Consider the following 12,894-nt stretch of genomic DNA (forward strand, 5'->3'; position numbering starts at 1 on the left):
CAAAGATGTACTAGTCAAAGAGTCATTCCAGTCAACTGTAATGTTGTAGAAAAGCTGGGGAAAAGAGGCAGAGGCAAGGATCTATGTGCAAATATTTCATGGGAAAACTAGAACAAACAAATCAAAACCAAAGGGAACAAAGAACAGAATGGCAGGCAAACAGACAACCATTACATTCCACAACTCACAAAGAACATATATATATATATATATATATATATACATATTACATATATACAGGAGGCTAACAAGCTGAACAAGATCAGATACAAACTGACTACAAACACCAGACGGGAGACAGGAAGTGACATAAAAGTCCAAGACAAGGCACGGAGAACATGCAACACAAACAAGAAAGAGCTTATTTGTGAGGAGAGCAATCACTTTTATTTTCTAAAACCAAAATAGAACTGAACACTTCAAAATTGCAATAAATAAATAATAAAATTTAATTAAAAAGTCAAAGTCTTCTTGCACTGGATGTGCTGGTTTCGGCCTCATTGCCAGCTGCAGTCATATAAAACACCGGTGATTCACAACTACTTGCTAAGGAGCTCACATTCACGTAAAGCAACCTTGTTGACAAGTTTGGGAGAGTAAGGGCAAAATGCACAAGATATAGTACTTTCAGTGCCTTGTAGTTGGCGATATCACATCTTTTGTAGCAGAAATAAACTGCTGCAGAAAAGCTAGGTCCATGCAAAATGTAATGTGTAACTGCAACACTCATTTCAAATGTAGAAGAGTAAAGAGTACAGATACTCATTCAAAAATGTAGTTAAGTAGAGAGTAAAAGTTGCTAATATATTTGATACTCAGTATCAAATATATTAGCAACTTTTCACTACATCCGAAAATATACTCAAGTACAGCAATTAGTTACATTTACTCCAATAATTTACACCTCTGCAGTCAATTTTGTCTGCCATTCATATTAATCATAGCACATTGCTAGAAAATCTCTCACTGCTCTTGACTAAATCACTTTTGTAACTTTAATAAGAAGAAATAATAATAAAAAAAATAATAATGAGATATATATATATATATATATATATATATATAATCTATATATAATACACGTGTTAATTATATCTATCATACATAGATAGATATAATTAACACAGTGAAGACTAATTAATTTACACAATGTATGTAGTGTTTCTTATTTATTGTAGTTTTTTGTCCTATTGCTTGCAATTAGTTTCTTATACTTATTTCATCACTGACTGTTTATTTATTGTCAGTGAGCTTGACTTTTTTTTTTTTTTTTTGTCTATTTTTAGGCTTGTATTAGTTTGATATTGACATTGGTGACAAGGATTATGAAAATTCTATGGTATCAAAGATTTTAATATCATAAAAACCTTTTTAAAAGAAAAAAAATATATACTATATCGTGATATATATTGTTATCGTGATCTAAAATTAGTCATATCGTGATATAAGATTTTGGTCATACCGCCCACCCCTACTTTCTATGAAAATATATATATATATTTAGCAAACAATCCATAGAATTCAGAAGAGAAACCATCCATCCATTCTTGGAAATGTGTTGAGTTTAAGATGATTAATGACATCAGTAATGTTTTTCCAAACAGGGACAGATCACACATGCATATATCTATTCCACTAATTTCACAACAAATTCAACTCAAAAGAGGAACTATGTCTCGTGGAAAGGAGCACAAAACTGCAACATCATGACTTTGCAGAAGAGATAATAGTAACTTTAAGACTTTACAATTCACAGTCTGACTTCAAAAGCATCTCAACTGTTATTTAAAATTTACTTTTAAACTGTATATTTGGCATCTGTAAGGAAGATGTTTGTCATGTTGAGATACTGACATGTTCAAATTTTAGAAAGATAAACATTTTAACACAACAGAAATTAAGATTTAATCTTAACAATTTATCAGGTTTATTGGGAACATAAAGCTCATTTTCATACTGTAACGGTCTGAGTGTATGTTGCTTTAAGATCCAGATTTAGAGTTTTTCCAAGCCCTGTATTTAGTTTGAATGCGGGAGAGGCAAGTGAATACTGTGCCATTTTATTTAGTGCTACAAAAATATAGATTCATCCATTAACAGTAACCCATGTCTCACAGACTTTCAATTATTTTGTCTTAGTTTCTGTTTTCATGGACTTATGTTGTAGTTTCCCGCTATTTGATAGTTGTCATGGTTATTCTTTTAATTTTCATAGGAGTTTGTCTTTTCTCATTTGCCTTGTTTTTAAGTTGCTGTAGTTCACCCTTCAGTTGTTGTTTGTGACTAGTTTGTGCTGTTGCGCCTGTTTGTTCCTTATTAAATAAATTTAATTTGCATTTTTAATCAGCTTTTATCATCTTCACCTTTCCATGACGCAGTGTCAGTAACCTGTGACAATATAGCTTTTATGCTAACTTAACACTATTGTATTTTGTTTTTTCAAAGCGACCACTCAATTTAAACAACAATTTAACAATGGAAAAATGGAAATGACAAGGTAATTTAACAAGAATGGTCCATGTTATTGAGACAGTGTGGCTTCCACATTAATGATGGTAGGCTATTCAATGTGACATTTTCAATGTGACAAGTATCAGCTAATTTAATCTTGTTTGACAGGCTAGAAATACATTTGAATTACCAATAATAGTCTATTTTTTTGTATATTCTGTTTTATAATATATGTACCTTTTTTATATTATGTAGGCTACCTTTTGCATCTCAAAAGGCATCTGATCCAAAGAGGTCATTTAGAGAAACATTTTTAGGAGATATTTTTTTAATTTTTTTTATCAAAAATATTATTTATTTAATTGTACAGTATTGTTCTAAACAAAGCAGAATAAATTATTATCAATATCACTGCTCACATAATCCACCCACCAGTCTTCCCGGTTAGTTTTTATGTTTTATGCACTATATTACTGAACAAATGGAATACAACTAGGAGTTTGAATGTTTTACACACCTTTGATGAAGAACTGTACTCGACTGATAAAGCTGGAATACATCCTTCTTGATTCTTCAGTTGATTTTGAAGAGGAAATATTGTTTGTTTTATGGTAAGTTTAGGTTTAATTTGTAACCATTTACATTGTAGTCCTTTTCCTCAGGTGAAATACCACAGTATACAAAGCATCACAGGAATTCCATTTTGAAGATTCTATTTTGGGAGCATCTTGTTCTTCAAGTTTCTCTTAGTGACCTGCGAATAGTGAAGTGAAATTGAAAAAAAAAAATAGAAAATAATATATATATATATATATATATATATATATATATACACATACATACAGTATATATATATATTTATTTATTTATTTTTTTTTTTCTCACCTGTCTCTTTCAAACCAATCTCTGTGTTAAAGAGATGTTTACTCCTGCCAGAGGTGTGAGAGACTGTGCAGGTGAGGAAAAAACAGAGAGCAGTTGGGATGGGAGGAGCAGAATCCACATGACGTCAGCTAATGAAAACTATTCCGGGAATTTCAAGCCATTGCCACTTATACAGAAGCGCAGTTTCTTGTTTTGAAAATACCAATTTATTGGAAGGGGATAGTGCTATTGGTGTTATTTTAAAAAATATAGACATAAGAACAGTTCTGGCTGAAATACCAGGAAGAATAACGGATTTCTGGGCATTATTTTAAGAATAAGTGTTAAATCAATTTGTATAATAGGCCTACAGGAAAAGATCAAACATAAACTTTTAAGACTTCAGTAAGAGAAACTCAACAAGATGGCCCAAAATAACTGAAAATTGGAAACCTAAATGCAGTTAGTAACCAAATTGCATTAATCATTGCATTTAAATGTAAAATTGTGAGATGTAAATGACAAAAAAGTGAAAAGCAGATCCCCAAAACAGTGTTTAGTGGACTTCTGCTACTTCGTGGGTAAGGCAAGTTTCATCAAGACTAGTTTTTAATGAAGAGAGACAAACAGAGAGAGAAGTGTGCCAGGCTCTTGTGGTAAAATGGAAACAACACATAATAAAAACAGCACAGTTTAATTGTAACAGGTACAGAAAGTATTACGTTCATATATGTAGAATTACACAAAAAATGTTAAAATGTGTACCTGATATGCCTGTTTGTGTGCACCTTCCCCATTAAATTTCTGAATGCAACGTTGAACCTAATTTCCTGTCTTTGCACCTGCTCTTCCCTTCCTGCATTGTCTCTGCACGGGAGAGGTGGGCTTCTAATGAGCAGTGTTGGGCACGTTACTTTAAAAAAGTAATTAGTTATAGTTACTAGTTACTTCTCACAAATAGTAACTGAGTTAGTAACTGAGTTACATCATTATAAAAGTAACTAATTACCAGGGAAAGTAACTATTGCGTTACTTTTAAAAATAATGTTCAAATGTCAAGTAACTTTGGATGCCCCCAATATTAAATATGTTAAATTAATGAAATGTACACTAAAAAGAATTAATTATTATTATAAAACATTGTACATTAATCTACACTATTTATCTACTGACACTTAATCAGTCAGTAAAGCATTATAATATAATATTATGATCATTTAATATTATATGATGATAGAACTTTAGTAATTATAGAATAACCAAGTATGAATGCATATTTGTCATCAATATAAAACGCACTAGGATTAATGAGATGCTGGGTTCATGAATATTAATCACGTTGTCTGCGTTCGCTCGAATTGATTTGCTGAGATCAAAACAAGGACGATAATAGGTGAGCGCCAGCCAATGAGATTGTAGTTTGCGCATTAGTTCCGCCCACTACCAGAGAAACCGGCAGTTCTTAAAAGCTGAAGAATTCCAAAGGAACTCCGTTATTTTGACAGGAAAATACAACAAAGAATATCGTTTACAAGTAGCGTGTCAATTCTGCATGTTATGAAAGACTCTCTTGCTCGGTATCTTTCTTTGCGTGCGTGTTTGTGAGAGAAAGCGACGGCGAGTCGTGCGCTTCACACTAGAGTTTATGGTACGTCAAATACAGCTACACTGCGCATCCATTCAGATGAACTGAAAAATGTAATTCTAATATAATATAGTAACGCCACATTTTATTGTCAGTAACGGTAACGGCGTTGTAACGGGGGAAACAGTAATTCGTTTGATTACTCGTTACTGAAAAAAATAACGCCGTTAGTAACGCCGTTTATTTATAACGCCGTTATTCCCATCACTGCTAATGGGCTCTGATTAATCCAATTACATCTTTTTCTTTTAAATTACTTTTGTACATAAATTTGTCATTTAAATCATATCTGTGAGTGACATTATTTTACCTGTATATTTGATTATTTTCATATTTCCATCAAGTTTGATCACATAATGTAAAAGAAAAAGGGACTCATCAGACTAGATGGCCTTCGTCCTCTGCTCCAGTTCTGACACTCTCATGCCCACTGTAGGCGCTTTCGATCATCGGCATTCTGATTGGTCTGCGGCTGTGCAGTGAAAGTGCGATGAACTGTGTGTTGTCACCAAGCGGCAACCTCCCGCTCCCTCTCTTGAAACCAACACGGAAGTGACTAAAACTGCAATTCATCGACTGGCCGCTGGAGGCTGGCTCCAAAAGGGAGTCAATCCCATAGACTCCCCATGTTAAAATGCCCAACTTTACAGCAGAAAAAAACATGATTATAGCCTGGTACAAAAACTTTTTTTGGTCTATATAGCTAATTTTGCCCTTCGTGACAACTGTGAGGGGGGTGAATTTTTTTATAACTCATCCGTTTAAATTATATTAAGCCTTAAAGTTCTGCATAATTAAGGGCGTGGTCACTTGAGTGACAGGTGGACTGCCGCTCTGCTCCAGAGTGTGAAACTCGCTAGAGTGTGAAACGTTTGTATTTGTACAGAAAAAAAATTATTATAGGTAGGACACTGGGAATCTGGCAATTAGATGTTTTAATGAAAATGATCTCAAACTTGATTTTTACGGCTATATTGCTTTTGCACTGTCTGCAAAATGGTAACTGATGTTATACTGTGTTCTGCCTTGGTTTCTCCGGGGCTTTTCTCCATGATACATGTTAAACACATGTCCCAAAATGATCAATAACTCATTTTCGACCAAAAACGAAGTTATGGTGTTTAGTCTTTGCACGGCTGCACTGTCACTGTAGAGGGGCGTGGTTTCAGCTCAGCTTCACCCACGTCCCGCCTTTTTGCCCATTTTTGATTATCCGGGAGTGACGCGCTTCCAAGATGGCGGCGGCCGGCTCCGCCCACTTTAGGCTTCAAAAACGCTTTACAGAAACCTACGGGTGACGACACGGACACTACGTCCATTTTTTTTACAGTCTATGGTTGTCACACATTCCTCCTGTTGTATGTGTATATTGAGATTTGTCCAGCAGGGGGCGGTAATGCATTGTGTACAGTGTTGTGCTAGTTACTCAAAGAATGTAATATATTACTCATTACTAGTTACTCCTTTCAAAAGTAATATTGTTACTTTACTTATTACTTTCTGGCAACAGTAATTAGTTACACTACTTACATTACTTTTTCTTCACGCCCCACAGAAGTTGTAACTGTGTATCTTCCAGATAAAATTCTTCTATAATGTTACTAACAACATATTTCTGCCTCATCATTTGACCAAAATCCACATCGGATCGCAGTCAGAAGTTATTACAAACACTCAACAGTGATTGATAGTGGCATTCAAGTAGAAGTGTTGTATTCATCTCATTAATTGTCATGTGTAGCTTGAAGTAATTTTTCCGTTACCCATATGCGATTAAATTTCGTTATGTATTTTATCAAATCACATGAGTTTGTAAGAAACTGTTTAATTTTCCAAAAATATTTTTCATTATATTAATATAATGTACCACATGCTGATCAGAGGGGTGCAATGCCAGAGTAAAGTAAAGCCACAACTTACACAACAGATCTTTTTTCCTGACAAAATCAATATAATGCAATATTTCTATCTGCTGAATGTAAGCTTTTCCATATTCCAAGCTTGCCTGCTGCACTGGGGACATCACATGCATGTGCGACTCATGAAAATTATGAAAATAAATCTAGGAATTATTTGATTGTTGGATTTTAAATCAGTGGGGTTGAGGCATTGAAAGTAACTAAGCTGTTTTATGGATGGTACCTGTAATATCATTACTGAAATCTTATTAATAATTAGTTACACTACTAGTTACTGCAAAAAGTAATATTATTACAGTAGCTAAATTATTAGTAACTAGTTACTGCCCAACACTGATTGTGTATGGGTTGGGGCACTATTAAAAGGCGCACTATTGCCATGCTGCTGAATGGGTCCTCAATAAAGTGACCATCGAGAAATTTTGGTTCGTCTGCGTTTTCTTTTGTTAGTATCTCAAGATACTACACCTCCCATTACCATCATCAAAACAGCTTGAATATTACAGCATCAAGTCACAAAACAGTAAAAAATATATTCAATACATTTCAGAAACAATATTATGAGAATAAGAATCGAAAGTGTTTTGTCCATATGCTATAAAAAACAGTACAACATGCTATAATAGCCTGCAATACACACAAATATGCCCCACAATAAAGAAGGTAATTTTTATTGCAGACAAATGTCAGCTGTTTGTTAAGTAATTAAGTGAATCTACTCGAAACACAAATTTGTAAAAAAAGTCAGGTTGTATTTCCTTGTTATATTCACACAGGGCAGTGTGGTGCTTTTTAGTGGGGCAGTAGAGAGTCAGACTTTTAACCTGAAGCTGCGGGTTTGATTCTCAGTACCAGCAGGAAATGTACTGTAGGTGGAGGAGTGAATGAACAGCGCTCTCTTCCACTTCCAGCATCCTGGAGATGAGTTTCACCACAGCAACACATAATGTCATCAGGTTACACCTCTGCAAACTGAATCTGTGTGGTTAAGAACCAGCCTGAAGACAAGTAGCCTGCTAGAAGCTATAATACATACAATATTAAAGGTTCAGCTTGTGCACAAAAGGCATTTCTTGGGTGAATAATATGTGAAACATCAACATTATCATAATGTGAAAGAGATGTCTACAGTTATAGGCCTACACCCATAAAAACATCTGAAAAGACTAGCTAGACCAAGACGTTGTCCCAGCTTTATAAGTGCTTATGCTGGCATGGTGTTGGTTTAGCTGGAGGACTTGATTGAATAGCATGGTCTTTCACTGTCTTTCACTTTCATGGTTCTTCACTGAAATTATCAGGAAATGTTGATTAAATCTTAGTTACCTATCATGAATGTCCTGCAGAGGGCAGCAGAGGGGCTACAAACAGAAAAGACTTCCAACTGTCTTTACAGAAGCTGTTCGATCTAAGTATAATGAAAATGAGAGGCATTCATATTAATCAATATCCAGTGTTGGGAAGGTTACTTTAGAAATGTAATACGTTACAGATTACAAGTTATCTTTCTTAAAATGTAATAAGTAGTGTAACTTTTCAATTACTTTATTAAAGTAATTTAACTGATTACATTTGATTACTTTCTAAATTTCTAATGTTTTCAATGGTTAATCATTTTCAAACAGGCAGGGTTAACCATACAGTAGTACAGTACTCAACACTGATTACTGTCAGACTTTCGAAATCCTTCATTTGAATTAAGATTATAATATTTTAATTTTAAAGGAGACATTGAATGCAAAATTCACTTTTACATGGTGTTTGGATATAAAAGTATCTTAGCAGTGTGTGGACACAACCACCCTACAATGATATAAAATCCATTCACTCCTTTTTTAGAAACTATACAGTCTCAATTATCAAGCCATTTTTTAGGTGGGTGCTCAGGCCCCACCCACAACCGCTGACATACTGTCCCATATTAGCATATTTCCGCACTCAGTACGTAGCGCTGACATAATTGTATTGATTATACCCTATTTTTTTATACACATCTGATGTTTATCTCGAACAAAAAGGTTGATGTATCTTTTCAACCTCTGTGTTTCCGCTCAAGAGATGTTGCTTGCGTGGTCATATCTACCAGTAATTACCCCGGTATTTTTCCGAGGTGTAGCCTATATTTGGGTAATTCCTGAGATTCGGTAATATTTCAGTCTCCCAGAGTTTTTAAAGTGGTGGTTCACCAAAACGAATTGTTAGAAGCTTTTCACAATAGCCTACTTTGGTGTGCTCATTATAATGAATAAAAATAGTTATTGCATTTAAATTTTTGTTTTTGTTTTACCATAACATAATGTCTTATCTTAAACCAAGCATTTTGTCATGTCGGCACTTCACTGCGGTTGTACTTAGAAAATTATTAACAAAATGTGCATAGTGTCTATGATTTTGGCCAATAATGTGATCATCTATTTGTGTTCTTGTGAAAAATGTTTTTTTCTAAAAAAAAAATAAATAAAAAAAAATCAGAAAATCACATTTTGATTTTTCACTGAACAAGAACATACAGAGACAAGATACCAGACCCAAGACTGACAGACACAGGGTTTTATTCAAAAACTTAACTCAACAAAGATCATCTTTGAATATGAAACAGAAAACAGCTGACAGGAATATTCAGAGGCTGAATTGTTTAAATGAATGTTTTGCATTGAATGTTATTTGGGTATTTCCTTGTTTCTTACTTTTAGACTAAAAATCTGCAATAAGTTAAAAAAATTACTAGAATTATAAATGAAAGAAAAAGAAATACAGAACATATAAAAGTTATTTAAACAGTCCATTAACTGTTGTATATTCACAGAAATATTGAAATATTTCAGTACAAAGTTGTTTTACATATTGTTTAATGGCCTGATATTAAATATGTATCTAGATTAAAAAACAAAAGCATCATGTCACAAAACAGTGTTTATACTGCACGCTGTTTCCATTTGAGCTATGAGAACTGAGTAACACAAACGTATAAAGGTTTTAGAAAACCTCAACTCTAGACAAAGGTGACACACGCTGTTTGTGAGCAAAATGAGCAAACCAGTGGAACATATTTATGGTTTTGGTTTAACACTTCAGTTCAGTTTTTCTGTAACATCTTTTTTTATTTTATTTATTTATTTATTTTTGCTGAATATAAAATTCCGAATAACTGTTATTTTTATTATGCAACCAAAGAAAATAGTTTATATGATATTATACAGATATGATACAAGATTTGATAATATCTGATATATGTAGATATTTATATGATTATTCAGTTGCTGCACCTGAACATCTAAACCTGAACAATTAAAACACTGTTTAATTTGTATCTTTGTTTTATTTATTTAATTTCTGCTATTGCTTGTAATTTGTATATTTGTTCTCTTTATTTTTTACTGGCTGTTCACTTGTCTTTAATAATATTTGAACTTTATATTTGTTAGGCTGGGCGTTTTTGCTGTGGTATCAAAATTGGAATCTAGAACTGCAAAATTGAATTGGTATCTAAAATTTTGGTGTCTGTGAAATCAATGAAAACAATAACTTTCTTTTGTGTGTGTGTGTGCAAGGGCTGAATACAACACTTTTTGCTGAATACAAACTCACATAAAACAAAAATCTGTTTTCGTTTCTGAAATAGTTAAGGTCTAGCAGCCTTTGACTTTTTTCAGTTAATTTATTGTTACATGCAAAACATTTTAATGTCTAAATGTGAATGAACCAGATCAAACATTTACATCATACTTCATAAAGGAATACCAATGAATCTGACAATGATGCTTAATGCATAACTAACTCCTAAACTGTATCTTTTTCACTGACCAGTAATGGTGGAAATATTACATTTCATTCAAATATTCAATATTCAGCTGAATAGTTCTCCACCTCGGCGTTCTGAAAGAGCAACGAGGAAAACAATTAGCATTTAACCTAAAATTAACCTGAACAAAGGTCTACTATAGTTTGTTGTACTTACAGAAGTAAAAACCTTCAGTGTAAATAATTATATAAAAAATGTCACATATTTACCTTATTGTACTAAGTTTTGCGTCTTGAAGCCGATATGTAACTTTTGTCTGCAGATCAGCATTATAGACATGTTTTTCCAACTGTTCTGCTTTTCTAGCAGCAAAAACTAAGAATGAAGAATTCAATATTTTTTAAATTGTAACAATATATATGGAGACACAAACAAGTCAAACTATAATCAAAAGACTATGAAAGACATCTTCACCTGCTTATTGCTGAAGAGCATCATATTTTCACAAACAACACCACTAGTGTTTATTTAATTTTCTCATTTAATTTAAGAATAACTCACCGATCAGCAGAATGAGCAGAAGTCCGTTCATCAGACCAGATATGATAATAATAATCGGCCATTGTGTTTGGTTGTGACACTCTGTTAGTTGAACTGATTCTGTAAAGAAAACATTCAGTCTGTTACTGTCAGTCTTTTACTGGAGCACAATGACAATGATACAGTTTTATAAAACTAAATTAAATATTGATAAAAGATTCATCTCTGTGTGGAGCAACCAATGAGAGGCTTTACTTTTTTTCTAATAAAACTGCAGTAAACAACAAATATAAATAATCACCCTGATTATCAGACTGTTTTAATCACTACAGAAGTAAATTAACTCACCATTGAAGTATATTCTGGTGCTGTTGCTGAGTTTTGGAGGTGCGCGTGTGTTCATACAGTAATAAACTCCTAATTCATCAGCAGTCACATTATTAATAACCAGACGATGTTTAAACTGCACTGAATATTTCTTTCTGAATGTTTTATTATGATAAAAAGGTGATTTTGTTTGTGTTGGGAATGATCGTAGAATCACTGTTGGAGGATCTGCTGTTTTCAGTAAAATCCAATAAACCTCATTTTCATCAAGATCACAGTTTATGATCACATTTGATCCCAAATCAGTCAGTAGATCTGACACTGCATACTGACAACAGATTAATACCACTGTGTGAAGAATTAAAAAAAACATAAAATTTTTAAGTTTGCAAAGTTTTTGAATGTATGTTAAAAATATTCATAATATGTAAACTTACAGAGCTGAAGCTGAATGATCTTCATGTTGTCTTGATCACTTCAATATAAAATATGGTTCCCTCCACACTGCATGTGTGAAGAAGAGCAGAAAGAAAAGAAAAGGAAGTAAAGTTTTCGACCACATTGTACACACAGTTTTTTTTTTTTTTAACATGCAATGATCCACAACCTCAATAATGAAGGGCCTCATCACTTTATTAAACGAGTATGACAGAAAATGTCTGGTTAAAATGAACAAAAACAGTTATTGAGTATATAAAAATTAAAAACGTTCTCATTGCCTTATTCACAGTAGTAATCTTATAATAACAGGTCAGATGTCACAGGAAGTATCGGTTTGGCATCATTCGTGACATTTGCTCTGAGAAAATGATCTCTGATAATAAGGGGCAGACTAAACAAACTCCAGGTACGGGGCCCCAGTGGAACTGTGTGCTTTTACTTTTGTAACACTTATATTGTTCTCTTTTTCTCTCTCATATTTTGTAGTTTATTTACCCCTCACAAACGGTCTATGGGATAGTGTAAATTCAGTAAACTGAACTGAACTGAAATTGAATTGAAAGCCTTTATTGACATTGGATTGTTTCTGTATATAAACATAACCACAGACAATAAACAAGAATATAGACTGTACAGTACAATTATAAAAAATATATACAAGAAGTGAGTCATAATATTGCACACTGAGCAATCTGTGACCATTGACATTACTGCACATTGACCTCTACATTGACATTAAACATTAAGTATATACAAAAAGTACAAATTAAAACTATGATGTTTTTGGCCCTTGAGAGATAGTGGGAGCAAGCAAACAGTGATTTTTTTGGGCTGTGTTGATTACTCTTTGGAGGGCTCTCTTGTCTGCTGCAGTGCAACTGGAGTACCACACCGAGATGCAGTACGCTAGCATGCTTTTGAGGTGGAGCGGTAAAAGGACACCAGCAGCTTACACTCCAAGTTGT

The 12,894-nt window shown here is 33.5% G+C and overlaps 1 long non-coding RNA gene across 1 annotated transcript; it reads right to left on the minus strand.

The window, feature by feature from the left end:
* Positions 1-2,878: 2,878 nt before the first annotated feature.
* On the minus strand, positions 2,879-5,485 carry LOC131535519 (uncharacterized). Its single transcript, XR_009269650.1, has 3 exons — positions 5,271-5,485; positions 3,337-3,399; positions 2,879-3,205 (listed from the first exon to the last, which is right to left on the minus strand). It is a non-coding gene; the product is annotated as an uncharacterized LOC131535519 (long non-coding RNA).
* Positions 5,486-12,894: the final 7,409 nt, after the last annotated feature.

Source organism: Onychostoma macrolepis, unplaced genomic scaffold (genome assembly GCF_012432095.1).
Source record: "Onychostoma macrolepis isolate SWU-2019 unplaced genomic scaffold, ASM1243209v1 Scaffold34, whole genome shotgun sequence".
NCBI classification, from domain to species: domain Eukaryota; kingdom Metazoa; phylum Chordata; class Actinopteri; order Cypriniformes; family Cyprinidae; genus Onychostoma; species Onychostoma macrolepis.